We start from the raw sequence: 16,295 nt of genomic DNA, 5'->3' as shown, positions 1-16,295 counted from the left end.
TGTCCGACGAGCCAAAGGTGGTGCCGATACATCTAAGATAGTGCTGACAAAGATGGATGACATGTATGTGGTAGTGATGGCAAAGATGGGCTGAAGCATACGTTGTGTTGGCGACAATGCAAGCGAGACACGGCGCAGATGAAGCCCCAATGCAAATATGAGGTGTAGAAGAGCGGCCTTAATTTGCGATGGTAGGTGATTGTTAGGCCGGCACCGAGGCAAAAAAATAAGGGCAAGGTGGCAGCATCGACCAATTTGATGATGATAAGAAGGGGGGAGTAGTGGTTTGTCGGAGACTCTCGTGATGTCACGCCAAGGTTGGTGATGGCATAGCAGCGGTGGGACAGGACAGAGAGAGAGAAAGGGAGGAGGGTCAGCTCATAGAAATGGGGTGGGGCAATTTCGACCGTCATATATGAGGTTGTCTCACGAAAAAAATTGTATCTTGGGAAAACAGCTTGGTATACCAAATATATAGTTCTTATCTAAATAAGCATAATTGATATCTTTTTAATAGCTTGATATCAGTGAAGTGTTAAAAGAAGACTAAAGGCACCGATCGACGGTTGCACAATTACTCTCATGGTTTCTGTACTATTGCTACCATCTTATTTGTGTCCGATGAGCCAAAGGCGGTGCTACCACATCCATGGTAGTGTTGACAAAGATGGATGACATGTATGTGGTATTGTTGTCAAAGATGGGCCGAAACACATGTTGTGCTGGCAACAATGCAAATGAGGCACAATGCCAGCTGGAGCCCAATGCGAATATGAGGTGTCGGAGAGTCGTGTGAATTTGCGGCGGTATGTGCTTGTTAGGCCACCGAGGTGGAAAAGGAGAGCAAGGTGGCGACATCCAGCTATTCGATAATGATAAGAAGGGGGAGTAGGTAGCATGCGTGAGAGTGGTGTTTGTCGGAGACTCTCGTCGATGTCACACCAAGGTAGGTGACGGCAGAGCAACGGTCAGTTGGGACATGGAGAAAAGCGGAGGAGGGTTGGCTAATGGAAATGGGGTAGGGCAATTTCAGAGGTTGTATCATGGGAAAAAGTGTGTCTTGGGGGAAAACAACTAGGTATGCCAAATATATAGTTCTTATCTAAATAAGCATAATTTATATCTTTGTTATCGTTCGATATGTCGGAGTCGGAGTCATCCTCGCGGGGCGGAGGCTCATTGCCATGAAGGGTGTGGTAGCTCAGTGTGCCGGAGAGGTTCACGGCGAGTTGGTACTCCTCTCGAAGTGTCGGCGCTCGCGCGGCCGCAGCCGCATCTCCGGTGGTGGCAGCGGCCTCCTTCGCCTCCCACCATGCACACTCGCCCGCCCGGAGGCGCTGGATGGACGGAAAGTCGCCCACGGCGCTCCGACGCTGCGGGGCTGTAAGCCTCGGCGATGTGCCTGCTTCCTGCGCCTTTCCAACACCGGAGGGCGGAGGGAGGAGCTTCCGGCCTCGTTGTCGTTGCTCCGCTTGCGGCCGCCGAACCCACCGTGGCACCCAAACCCACCGCGGCTGCCGAACCCCCCGCCGCCGCCACGCCCGGAACCCGTGGACACCATCTCTAGCAAGATCCGGTGGTCAAATGCATCGCAAAACGTCTCCGGAGTTTGAGGGATTTGTCGCCGGAGGATGAATTTTGTGGCGGAGGTGGGTGAGGGGATTGCGGGCCGGGAACCCTAAAATGCCCCAGTGCCCGCATATATGTAGGAATCGAGGACGGTTTACGGGCCGCCTGTAAGAGTTTTACGGGCCGGGCCCTTTTTAGTGGACCTACTCGGTCCGGTTTTTTGGCTTATCCCATAAAACGGCCGGAAAAACGCACTTCGCGGATTTACGGGATCTGCTAGAGATGCTCTGAGGAGGAATCTTCACAGCGGGTCAGCCTGAGATTTGGGGGAGAAGAAGAAGAAAAGGTAGCCCATGTGACGGACGACCTTTCCCCTCTGCTTCTTCTCTTCTCCTTCAAGTTTAGATTTGGAATCTATCTTCCTCTGTTCTGCAGTGAGTTTGTGGATAGAAAAGGGGAGAACGAAAGCTGTTTTTTTAGCTGGAGCCTCTGCCGCTGCCCACAGGAAAGAAATAGGGAGTGAGTCTGACACAGGATGGTGCCTTTGTTTGGTCTCTGTCCCCCTCTCCCCTCCCGGCTGCACTTGCTCATTTTCCAAAAAATAAATAAATCCATGCACTGCAAAATTATTGTTTGTATACAGAGTATAAGTACATATTCTCCTTCCTTCTAAGAAGCATCTTACTTCCATCCATCTGTTGTCAGATAAATAAATTAGTTAGATACATAGCTCTCTCTTAATTTATTGTCAAAGGACGGCCTGGCCTGTCTGTCCTTTGGATCTGTTTGTATGTCGCCTTGGTTTCAACATCAAACTTAACGGCCAAATACGCCTACATGTTTCTTTTCTTTTTTTTAAAAAAAAATACACTCCAAAAAAGGTACTTTCTTCTATCCATATTACTACTTGTCTTTGATGTACTAAATTAGCAACAATTAATATGGATCCGAGGAGGAAGTACTACATATTTTTGTCACGCCTTAATTAGCTTTTGTGTAGTCACTGTCAGCTTATTTTCTTCCTCTGGATAGAAAATTATCGCCCGAGTTACCATTAATTAACTGTGAAGCTTGGTGTGTAACGTCTTGTCTCATCTAGATTTATTTATTTATTTATTTATGGTGTGTTGCCCCCTAGTTTCTTCTAGAAAGAGAGCAATCCAGGTGAAGCTGGTTTCAAGAGCTTCCTCTTTTGTTGCTACCTACCAGTACTCCAGCAGTTTACAATGGTGAAAATGTTTGACTGGCCAGTACAACTATTTATTACTGGGATTCGATTAGTCAAGTACCCATAGCATGGCACGAGAGTAAAGTAGGAGTATCAGCCAACCAATGGGGGATGGGTTCAAGTCAACTCATCTTGTGTTGATGACTAGGACTCACACATATCTCTGTCATGAACGAATCGAGCATGATAAGTTGCCTCTCTGTTAATTCTACCTTCTCTTTTTCTTCCATGTAAATTTGCACATCCATCCACATGCTAAAAAGGTAGCCCGTTAATATACCCGATCAAAACGACAGACACATCGATCATGCGAGCTGAATGCCAGCTAAGATCAGGAGGGTTAACATGCATATAAGTCATGTTTTAGGTCGAAATTAAGAGGCATATATAGAACCTAGTCATGCTTTACCTTTTCACTCTTCTTCTTTGTCCATACAAGAGTCCACATTTTGGTTTCCATTTCCCATTTTGTTTTTTCTCTGCACGGCTAAATTATTTATATACATTATATATTCTCCTTTGATAAAATAATTACATAGATAGTTATTGTTTTAATTTACTGTAAAAGGGTGGCCTGGCCTGTCCTTTGGATCTGCATCTCCCCTTGGTTTCAACTTCAAATTTAACAGCCGAAATACATGTACTATGTTTCTTTTGTCTTGTTCTAAGAAAAATCCCCCATCTGTTTGTTAGATACCCAAGCTCATTTTTTTAATATATACTTCCTCCGATCCATGTTAATTGTCGCTGCTTTAATATAATTTTAGTACAAAGTTGTACTCAAGCAGCAATAATTAATATGAAATGGTGGGAGCACTATAATTTTTCATGCCATAATTAGCTATTGCGTAGTCGTTGTCAGCTTATCTTTTCCTCTGCATATAAGTCGAGTTAGTTAAAATATTTATACAGTGTAGAAAAATAATCGCTCGAGTTACCATTAATCAATTGTAAAACTTGGTGAGCAACATCTTGTTCCATCGACATTTATTTACAGTGCGTTGCTCCCTAGATTCTTCTTTTAGGTAGAAAGCAATTCGGTTGAAGCTAATTTCAAGAGCTCCCTCTTTTGTTGCTAAGCGGTTTTAACATGCTCCGTCTTTACCTCGTCTTTTCACATGAGAGGTAAGAGTGTAAAATAGATCTGATCCGTTGATCTCATTAATTATTGTCTTGATTAACTCTTACCTTTTTACGTCACATGTAAAGAAAGGAGGTTAGAAGGATCATGTTAAAATTTTCCCCAGTGAATTTACAAGGGTGAAAATGTTCGAATTGATGGTAACTCACTACTCACTAGGATTCGATTAATCAATTACCTATAGCATGGCAAAGGAGTATAGTATCAACCAACCAATGGCAAATGGGGTCAAGTCAACTCTTGTGTTGATGACTAGGACTCACACATCTCTCAGCCATGAACGAATAGCACATGATAAGTTGACTCTCTATTAATTCCACCTTACTCTCTTTGCATGAAAATTTTGCGCCTTTGTCCACATGCTAAAAAGGAGGCCGGTTAATATATCCGGTCAAAACGACAGACACAGCGTTCATGCGAGGTGAATGCCAATTAAGCTCAGGAAGTTTAGCATGCATAAGTCATGTCTTAGCGAAAATTAAGAGGCAAATTATATAAACTAGCCAAGTAGCCAAGTTGTTGGTTTTAAGCTGGTCATATACAGTACTTTTTTTTTTACTTTTCTTCATGTCTACGTCGGTCAGCATGTAGGCTCGAGTGACCATTGTCCATCTTTCTCGTTACACTGAGAGTTCGATCGGGTGAAGTTACACTGAGAGTTCGATCGGGTGAAGCATCTAGCTAAGCTAGCCCGTGTACCAATCATGATTGAACTACTTCATTTCCTTTCGGACGTCAATTTTTTAATATTTTTGAAAATAAATAGAAACAACAAAGGATGGCCTACCCTGATCTGTTGTATCTCAGCCTTGGTTTCAACATCACATCACATTTAACAACTGAAATGCATTTGGATAGTTTACATAAAAGATACTCACATCTGTCTGTTAGATACCCAAGCCGGTCTTTTTCTAAAAAATTACGCACTACAATTGTATCTCAGCCTTGGTTTCAACATCACATCACATTTAACAGCGATAGTTTACATAAAAGATACTCACATATGTCTATTAGATACCCAAGCTGGTCTTTTTAAAAACATATGTACTACAATTTTATCTCAGCCTTGGTTTCAACATCACATCACATTTAACGGTATTTCGTACTATGTTTGGATTGTTTACAAAAAAGATACCCATACCTCTATAGTAGAAAAAAGATCAGCCAAATTCGGGTGAAGATAATTTCAAGGGCTCCTCTTTTGTTACTACTTCGGTAGTTTAGAATGGTGAAAATGTTTGACTGGACGGTAGAAAATGGTTAAAATGACGAACACATCGATCATGTGAGATGAATGGTTTTTAAGCTCAGGAGGTTTAGCATGCATAAGTCATGTCTTAGTGGAAATTAAGAGGCAAATATTGAACCTATCCAAGTAGCCATGTGGTTGGTTTTGAGCTGGTTATGTTTTAGTATTTTTCTACTCTTCTTCCTGTCCATGTCGGTCAGCATTTAGGCTTTGAGTGACCATTGGCCATCTTTCTCATCACAATGAGAATTCGGGTAAAGCTGGTTTCAAGGGCTGCTTTTGTTGCTAGCACTCCAGTGATTTAGAATGGCAAAAATGTTTGATCGAGCGGTACAACTAACTAACTACTTATACTAGGATGATTAGGCACTACATAGTAAAGGAGTATTATTCAATCAACCAACCAATGGCAATGGGTTGTGGTCAACTCTTGATCACTAGGAGTAGGACACATCTCTGTCATGGACAAATGGCACATGATAAGTTGCTGCTAGCTCCTTTTTTTCCAATGGAACGTAACAGTGAAAAGATGGCCAATTAATCATATCAAAAAAGGATAGATACGTTAGGTGAAATGGATGACAGTCAAGCAGAGGAGGTTTAGCATGCATGCATAAAGCCATATTTTATTTGGAAGTCAAGAGGCATATAACATAGTCTTCTTCTTTTTTCCTTCTGTGTCTTGGTTGGCCGAGTTAACTTATTGAGTTTGGACACCTTTTCTCTCTTGAAATAGTGCTCGAGTTGCTGCCTGTTTTGTGTCCCCTCCCTGGAATGCAAGACTTAATTCCCATGTTCATTAAAATTTCTGTACCAAAATGTAAGATGTTTTGTTTGCCTAGGGTATAAAAAACATCTTAAGTTTTTTGTTTGTTATGGAGGGAGTGCTATTTTGGCTTAAAAGATTGATAAGAATGTAGTAGCACTGCAAATTGACGGGCAAGACCACAACGTGTACAGGACGATGAAAGATTGCATAAATATTGCTATTAGGACAAAAGCTTGGATGGATGGATGATAATTAAGATCCCCAAGTTCGCACATGAATGGATGGATGGATGGACGATGGAAGATTGCACAAATATTGCTATTAGGACAAAATATTTCTATTACGACAAAAATGGCTGCTAGGTTGTCAACCTTTTTCGGCAGTGCAATGCTAGCTAGATTGCCTTGGTACCATTCATGGCTGAACTAGTTCATTTGCTTTCTTACTTGGGAATTGACTTATTGCGCACCATGGATGCTGGCCATCTCAAGGACTTGGGAACAACACACACATCTCCCTGAAACAGAGTATTCTTACGTTCACTCAGGGTGAGAGAAATTATTGCATTGCTACATTTATTTAACTAATGGTGGAATTGTGTGTACAATGTTTATTTATATGGTTGGGTTAACATGCACTTGATTATTTTTCAAAAATTCTCATGTTCAAACATTCTAAGAAAAATTGATTCTTCGTCTGCCAAAGGCGGTGCCGGCACATCCTTGGTAGTCCTAACAAAGATGACTGACATGTACACGGTAGTACTGGCAAAGATTCGCTGGAATGTACGTTGCGTTGGCGACAATGAAGGCAAAGCACGACGCCAGGTGGAGCCCCAATGTGAATATGAGGTGTAGGAGAGTGTCATCAAACTCTGGTGGTGTATACTTGTTAAGCTGACACATGAGCGAAAAAGAAAAACAAGGTGGCAGCATCAGGCTATTCGGTGGTGATAAGAAGAGGGAGCGAGATAGCATGCGGTGCAGTGGTGTGTTAGAGACCCTCGTCGATGTCACACCAGAGTAGGTGAGGGCAAAGCGGCAGAGGGGTGGTGGGCCAGGAGAGGGGAAGAGGGGGAAGGAGGATAGTCTTGTGGGAATGCAATGAGCAATTTCGAGCATCATATATGAGGTTGTATCATGAAAAGTGTATATGGGGAAAATCAGCTATGTATACCACTATTTAGTTTATAGGTAATGAGGCATAATTGATATCCTTTTTATCACTCAATACCATTAACTAACAATTTTGAAGGAGACTAAAGGCATCTCGATCGGTAGTTGCGCCATCAACTGTCGAGTGGGGTGTGCCATTGAGATGAAATAATGCACCGAGGGAACTGACACGAAGCACTTGGCTGAATTTTGTTTCTAGTCTGTATTTAGCACATGTAAGCATCTGGCATTGAAATAGAGAACACTTCTATGATTTATTTTTTCTATTTTTTTTGTTCGATGGCTGTCTAGTTTTGTACGTAGATGCCTTAATACTCAGGTTCAAAGAAATAATTGTGCAACATTTAATTAAGGTTGAACTGTGAGTATGATGTTTATTTAAGTGGCCATGTTAACTGTCACTCGGTTATTTAAAAAAAATCATGTACAAACTTCTGAAGGAAAATTGAGTCTTCATCCATGGCCAGCGAACCAAAGGCGGTGCCAACACGTCTATGGTAGTGCTCACAAAGATAGCTGACATGTGTGCAGTGGTGTTGGCAAAGATGTATTGAAACGTACGTTGCACTGGCAACAACGATGGTGATGCACAACGCCAGCTGGAACCCCAATACGAATATGAGGTGTAGGAGAGTGGTATATGCTTGTTAAGCCAACACCTACGCAAAAAAACAAGAGCAAGGTGGCGACATCAAGCTATTCGGTGGTGATAAGAAGATGGGAGAAGGTACCATGCGGTGGAGTGGTGTATCAGAGACCCTCATCGATGTCACACCTGAGTAGGTGAGGGCAAACCGCAAAGAGGTGGTGGGCCGCGCGGGGTGGGGGTGGGGGGGTGGGTGGGTGTTAGTTTATGGGAATGCAATGAGCAAAACCATCATATATGAGGTCGTATCACGAAAAGTGCATATGGGAAAAAACAGCTATGCATGCCAAATATGTAGTTTCTATGTAAAATAGGCAAACCTTGGTGAATGACGTCTTGCTAAACTAGATTAATCATGTGTTGCTCTCTTATCTTCTAGAAAGAAAGCAATTCAGTTGAAGCTGATTTCAAGGGCTCCCTCTTTCGTTGCTGAGGAGTACTGTAGTTTACAAGGGTGGAAATGTTTTACTACTGGGCAAGCATAACAATGGAGTATTAACCAACCAATCAGTGGTAATGGGTTGAGGTCAGCACCATATTTTCATTATTGTTTTAGTTCAAAGCGGTATATTAATATATATGCTTGTACACATGACATGGCTTACACGTACGTCGGCAGAATGTAATAGTTCATATGAACGAGATCGATAAGAATGTAACAGTCATGTGGATCAACTAACAAGACCACTGCGTCTGCGTGGATAACAAGATGAATGGAAGGATGATCACACAAAAAGTAGCAGCCACAAAAGCTAAGCTTTGATTGAATGGAAGGATGATCGCACAATCGAAAACAGAGACATTCTTGTAACCTTTTGCAGACATCCATGTATCTAGCATGACAGGTACACCATCAATCATGTGTACCAGAGCAATGCTATCTAGACTAGCTAGATCCGTGTACCATCTGACTTGACCACTTTTCATTTTCTCATGATCGAACTTTTTAAGTAAAATTGGTTCTTCTTCTCCCATCTTATTTGTATCCGGTGAGCCAGAGGCAGCTCTGATGTGTCTGCATCGGCGTTGGGGAAGACTGGCTGAAATGTACGCCACGGGTCCGACGGAGGAGCCGAGGCACTAGGCAAGCCAGAGCCCAATGTCCTCTCTTCTCCATGTCAGCGAGAGGTTTACCCGAGCACGGCCGACGAAGAAACATTAATTAGTAATGCACAAATTTCTGTGAAAATGCAATTGTAACGCTGTTGCACACAGTCATTGTAAGCTCAACTTATCTTTCTACTTACAGCGCTGGGTAACATTATGCAGATTAGAAGGAAAAGCAATAGAATCATCGCTGGAGATTCTACACGGCCAAAAATATATATCATATTCTCCTTCTAAGAAGCATCTTACTTCCAGATAAACTAATACCTAGTACTCTGGCTGGGATTTCTTTTCTTGTTCAAGGACGGCTTGTCCTTGGATCTGCATCTCGCCTTGGTTTCAACATCACATCTAACGGTGCTATTGTGCGTAGTACCATGTTTATCTAATCACTCAAGTTGACTCTTTTAAAATCAAACTACAGTTGTGACACCATAGGTCACGCCTTAATTTGCTATTGGTGTAGGGCATGTCCAATCCAGACCCTTAAACCGCCCAGAACCTTTCGGACCACGCGGTCCGGACGCGTTGTGCCATCCAACACGGTCTTGCATCGGTCTGCAGGACGGTATGAACACACTTTCTTTCGCACATCGGAGGGGGGGGGGGGCTTTCCGGGCATCCAGACGGCACCAACGCCCCCTTCCCATCACCCTGGCCCACCCAAACCCCTCCGCCCTCGCCCGCGCGCGTTCCCGCCCAGCGCCAAAAGCCCGCATTCATGCCGATGTAGAGTGGCCGCTCCACATTGAAGCGAGCGCGAGCGGACACAACCTCTCACTGGCTCCACCATTGAAGTGGCGCACCGGTCGAGGGTGCTGCGCGCTGCATGTCCGGCTGAACACACCTCCTCGCTGCATTCAAGCGTCTGCATTAAACCCATGTGTGTGCCGAGAAACCTACTTCGCCCACACGTCCGTTCACGAGCGTGTCGACATTAACCACAACGCCGGGCAAGCTCCTTTCATCACCCGGCTATTTAAAAGAGGCCGGACGCCAGGCAAGAATCGCACCACTAGGCTACTCCTCCTTCCACCATTTTCTCCACCCTTTCTTTGGCATCCGGCGAGCAGGAAGCACAATTCACCGGCATAAAATCCGGCTAGGTGGCCCGCCGGATATGAGCGAGCCAGCTCGCTACAATACCTCCCTCGCCTAGATCGTTGTGCAAGTTGGCACTCCAAGCCAGCGCGTGGTTTAATAACTCGCCGCTCCAAGCCAGCTCACGGACAAGTGCGAGTTGCTCCACGCAGGCACGTAGGTGAGAACGGTGGAACGGGCATCGTGGCTGCCATGAACGGGGCCAGACGATGTGCCAACCATCATAAGCGTTGCCAGCACCGGCCGGTAGATGGAGAAAGATGCAGAGATCGATGAGTCGGTGGTCAGCGTGTCCGCGCCCGCCGCCGCGACCATCATTAAGGGAAAATAGAACACGAGAGGCCACCACCGTTTGGGCCCCAGGAAGGCCACCGCTGGCGCGTCACCGGCTTGAACGGGTAGTGACTTGCTCGATTCTTCAGCACGGACCATCATCGACCCTCATCTCGGTTTCACGGAAGCGAAGTAGGCACCCCCTCTAGCTGAAGCACCTTCTTCGCCACTTCGATGAGTGGCACAGCCGAACATAGGGAAGATCGGGGGACGAATATACCTCTGGTGATCCTGGCAGTCCAATGAGCGGGCTGCCGGACATGGGGACGACAAAAGGATCCGCCGCGGCCGGCCATAGACTAGTATAGTGTATCTGTGCCATGGGAATGGAGCTTCATGCAACTGTACATGCATACCTTTTTTACCTTTTTAATTAAAATATGTGCAAAATGTAAAATAATCGTCTGGTTTGTATAAGATCCACCGTGTTTGCATGTATTTCGTTCGGTTGTTTCAAAGAGTGGTTGAAATGTATACGGGTAGCGTTGGATGACCGCCTCTCGCATACGTGGGACCTGTCCATGGACGAATGCGAGAGGAAATTTATGGGTCGCCGTTGAAGATGCGATTTAGTTGTGGTTGCTTTATTTATAAAGCAGAGCGAATGTCTGTTTTGCAACTAACTACAGAGGATTAATTACAACAGTGTAGCAATGGAGTACCAACCAACCAGTGGCCTTGGTTGAGGTCTATGTTAAGCAACGCATTGTGTGCCCGATCGTGACAGGTTGGTAACGTAGACTCCAAGGGGATCCGGCTAGGATAGTCCAGGTTGTTAGCATGTTTATCTTTGTAACAACTCTATTTCTATCCTCTTATCCCTTGTATCCCAAGTTGTAATCTCAACCATGTACGCGATCTGGGAGTTGCGCCCCAGCATATAAACACGCAGCCGTCGGTCAGACGAAGACACGACATTAACCTAAAGAGTTTTACATGGTATCAGCCTAACTCTTCCACATCGCATCTCCTATCCCCATCCACCACCTCCGCCTCCACCATGGCCGCCTCCTCCAGCGCCGCACCGACCAACCTCTCTGGTCAGGTCACCGAGAAGCTGACACGCACCAACTACATCCTCTGGCGGACTCAAGTCACGCCGCAGCTTCGTGGTGCTGGCTTCTACGGGTATGTCGACGGCTCCATGCCGGAGCCGGCCCGACTCGTCGTCACCAAGGACAAAGAAGGGAAGGAGGAGACTTCCCTGAACTCCCTTCATCCGATCTGGATGCGCGAAGAGCAGCAGGTACTTGGCTACCTTCTGAATAATCTCTCCAAGGAGGTACTTGTGCAGGTCACCACGATCGATCATGCGCAAGATCTCTGGACAGCACTGGCGAACATGTTCTCGTCCCAGTCCCTGTCAGGCGTCAACAACATCCGTGTCGCCCTCGCCAATGCGCAGAAGGGGACGCAGCCCGTCGCCAGCTTCTTCGGGCACATGCACTCACTCTCAGATGAGCTCGCGGCGGCTGGCAAGCCGCTCGGGGACGGTGAACTCGTCTCCTACATCATCGCCGCCCTCAACATGGAGTACCAGCCACTCGTCTCCACGCTCGATGCCCACACCACGCCCGTCTCGCTTGACGATCTGTTAGCTATGATCAGCAACTTTGATCAGCGGGTTGCCCTCTATCAAGGGGCCCACTCCGGCGGCGGCTTCAAGTCCTTCGCTAACGCGGCCATGCGCGGCCGTGGTGGCGGCTCCCGTCCTGAGGGCGCGGCGGGGGCAGGCACAACAGCGTCCCCAACAACAGCAACAGCAACTCCCGTGGCAACAATGGCGGCGGTGGCCGACCCTCCTCCAACAACAACCAGGGCAAGCCGCAACAACTCCAACAATAGATCGCGCCCCGATGTCGTCTGGTGTCAAATCTATGATAAACCTGGCCACTCGGCCAAGGATTGCTGGTACAGGTTTGACGATGATGATGACTCCTCTCAGGACGAGAAGGTAGCTGCTGCGGCCGATGGATCGTATGTCGTGGACACCAACTAGTACATGGACAGTGGTGCCACGAACCACATCACCGGCGAACTCGAGAAGGTGACCATGCGGGAGAAGTACCGCGGCCAAGATCACATCCACACCGCGAGTGGAGAAGGTATGAAGATCCGTCATGTTGGTCACTCAATTATTAAAACCCCTCATCGTCCAATTCATCTTCGAAAATTTTTGCATGTCCCTAGTGCATCTAAAAATCTTCTCTCCGTTCACCGCATTGCTATTGATAATCACGTCTTCCTCGAGTTTCACCCCTTCTTCTTTTTGATCAAGGATCAGGTAATGAGGAAGGTACTGTATCGAGGTAGATGTGTTCGCGGGCTATACCCCTTGATTCCGGAGCTTCGAAGAAGATTCAATAAACAAGCCTTTAGTGCCACCAAGCTATCCTCTACACGGTGGCATGATCGTTTAGGACATGCAGCTTTTTCTTTAGTTGAACGAGTTCTTAGGAAAAATAAACTCCCGTTTGTTGGAGAGCGTGATGTTGAAACTATTTGTGATTCGTGCCAAAGAGCAAAAAGCCATCAGTTACCATATCCAATTTCCACTAGTGTTTCAACCAAACCATTGCAGCTTATTTATTCTGATGTGTGGGGGCCTGCCCCATCCTCTGTCGGTAGACACACATATTATGTGAGCTTCATAGATGATTATAGCAAATATTCGTTGATTTATCTCCTCAAGAAACGTTCCGACATGTTCCAAGTTTTTCGTAACTTTCAAGCACTCGTTGAACGTAAGTTTGACAGCAAAATACTTGCCCTCCAATCTGATCGGGGCGGTGAGTACGAGAAGCTCAACTCGTTCTTTCAAGAACTTGGTATCTCTCATCATGTGTCTTGCCCACACGCTCATCAGCAAAATGGGTCGGCAGAATGCAAACACCGTCACATTGTAGAAGTTGGCTTAGCACTTCTTGCTGGCGCCTCCATGCCACTAAAGTTTTGGGATGAGGCGTTCCTCACTGCCGTTCACATCATCAATATGCTTCCAAGCCGTGTCATCAATAATGAAACACCCACAGAAAAACTTCTCCATACCAAACCAGACTACACTTCCCTTCGTGTGATTGGCTGCGCTTGTTGGCCCAACCTTAGACCATATAACAAACGCAAACTAATGTTTCGATCTAAGCAGTGTGTCTTCATTGGCTACAGTGCCATGCACAAAGGTGTCAAATGCCTAGATGTCTCTACTGGCCGTGTCTACATTTCCCGTGATGTAGTCTTTGATGAAACAAAGTTTCCCTTTGCTGATCTCCACCCCAATGTCGGCGCCTTACTTCATCAAGAAATTCTGCTCCTGCCCTCTCATCTCACCAATTTTGATCAAAGGGGGAATAATAATTGTGTTGATTCATCATTGACTAATCCTCATAACCATGTGCATGAGCTCTGTGTTGATGCAGCCGAAGAAAGCATGAGCAAAAATGGTGAAGAAATCAGCCAAAATGATCAAGAAATCAGTTCAAATGGGCAATATTTGATGTGTCCAGATTTGGGAGGCAGCAAATCTGCCTCGGGATCACTGCTGCAGCACCTGCCCAGGCCATCCGCCTCGGGATCTGCACCGCTGCATGGCGCGAGCGCGTCAGAAACCGCGTCGCCCACCAGGAGAAGCGGCGCCGTCTCCCCAGGCGCCACGCGGGCGGCAGCGACTCGTCAACCCGACGCCACCGAGCCGCACCAATCCGAGGCGGCCACGTGTTCCCCTGGAAGGCGCTGGCCAGCAAACGGGCCCCGCTGCTATGCGCGTCGCCAGCCGACAGCGGGCGCGCCCACCTGCGCAGATCTGACGGGCTTTGCGGGCGCGGGATCCGGTGTTGATCCTCTGCAATCACTGCAAAATGATGCGGCAGCAGCACACACGGGATCCTCTGTGCCGCCCGTGGCTGGCTCCTCACGCGCTGAAGCCGCAGAAGATCCCGGCGCGGGAGCAGCCACTAGAACAGCACCAGGTGCATCCTCCTCGGGATCAGATGCGGGATCTCCTGCTCCACAGGCTGGTGCAGTCTCGCCTGTGCAACCACGCACTCGTCTCCAAAAAGGGGTAATTCAACATGTTAATTATAAAACAAAGTTTGGCTTGGCTTGTTCCTCCACAGGTGAACCTAGTACGGTTGAAGAGGCACTGAATGACCCACGTTGGAGGAAGGCAATGGAAGAAGAGTATTCGGCATTGAAGAAAAATAAAACGTGGCATCTAGTACCTCCGCAACGAGGTAAAAATCCCATTGATTGCAAATGGGTGTTTCGCATTAAAAGAAAGTCTGACGGATCTATAGATCGTTACAAAGCAAGATTTGTTGCAAAGGGCTTCAAACAACGGTACGGCATAGACTATGAGGACACATTTAGTCCTGTTGTTAAAGCTGCCACCATTCGTCTTGTGTTGTCTGTTGTTGTTTCCAGGGGATGGAGTCTCAGACAATTAGATATGCAGAATGCGTTCCTTCATGGCATTCTGGAAGAGGAAGTATATATGAAGCAACCTCCTGGGTTTGTGAACAAAAACTCACCACTGCATGTGTGCAAACTTGATAAAGCTTTATATGGCTTGAAGCAAGCTCCCAGGGCGTGGTACTCACGTCTAAATCAGAAACTGTAAGCACTTGGATTTATCCCTTCAAAGTCTGACACATCACTGTTTATTTACAATAGATCAAATACCTCCATATTTGTTCTTATTTATGTTGATGATATAATTGTCACAAGTTCCTCTGATGAAGCAATAACAGGCCTCTTGAAGGATCTAAGTGCTGAGTTTGCTCTGAAGGATCTAGGAGACTTACATTTCTTCCTAGGGATTGAGGTAAAGAAACATGAAGATGGCCTTCATCTCTCTCAGGAAAAATATGCTACTGATCTGGTAAGAAGAGTTGGTCTTCAAGGATGCAAACCTTCACCAACACCCTTGTCTAGTTCAGAGAAACTCTCACTTACAGAAGGAGAACCCTTGAATCCAGAGGACAGTACAAACTACAGAAGTCTGGTAGGAGCACTTCAGTACTTGACTTTGACAAGACCTGATATTTCATTTGCTGTTAACAAAGTATGCCAATTTCTTCATGAACCCACTACAGTTCATTGGACTGCTGCTAAACGTATAGTAAGATATGTGAAAAATACTATGAATCTTGGTCTTACTTTCAGCAAATCTTCATCTACCCTAGTTAGTGCTTTCTCAGATTCTTATTGGGCAGGATGCATAGATGACAGACGCTCTACTGGTGGGTTTGCAGTATTTTTTGGACCAAATCTAATATCATGGTGTGCAAAGAAACAGGCTACTGTATCAAGGTCAAGCACAGAAGCTGAGTACAAGGCACTTGCAAATGCCACATCAGAAATTATTTGGGTACAGTCTATGTTAAAGAAACTTGGTATAAAGAGTACCAAAGCTCCGTGTTTATGGTGTGATAATCTTGGTGCCACCTACCTATCTGCAAATCCAGTGTTTCATGCAAGAACGAGGCATATTGAAATTGATTTCCACTTTGTCAGAGAAAGAGTTGCAAATCAGCAGTTAGACATTCGGTTTGTGCATTCTAGAGATCAAGTTGCAGATGGTTTCACAAAACCGTTGCCTACAAGAAGTTTTGAAGAATTCAAGCGTAATCTCAACTTGACAAAGTTGTGATTAAGGGAGGATGTTAAGCAACGCATTGTGTGCCCGATCGTGACAGGTTGGTAACGTAGACTCCAAGGGGATCCGGCTAGGATAGTCCAGGTTGTTAGCATGTTTATCTTTGTAACAACTCTATCTCTATCCTCTTATCCCTTGTATCCCAAGTTGTAATCTCAACCATGTACGCGATCTGGGAGTTGCGCCCCAGCATATAAACACGCAGCCGTCGGTCAGACGAAGACACGACATTAACCTAAAGAGTTTTACAGTCTACTCTAGATGACTACTAGGACAAATCCCTGTCATGAACGAATCACGCGTAGTAAGTTGCCACTAGCTCCT

The sequence above is a fragment of the Triticum dicoccoides genome, chromosome 3B, assembly GCF_002162155.2.
Source record: "Triticum dicoccoides isolate Atlit2015 ecotype Zavitan chromosome 3B, WEW_v2.0, whole genome shotgun sequence".
In the NCBI taxonomy this organism is placed as follows: Eukaryota; Viridiplantae; Streptophyta; class Magnoliopsida; order Poales; family Poaceae; genus Triticum; species Triticum dicoccoides.
This window is presented reverse-complemented; position numbering follows the sequence as displayed.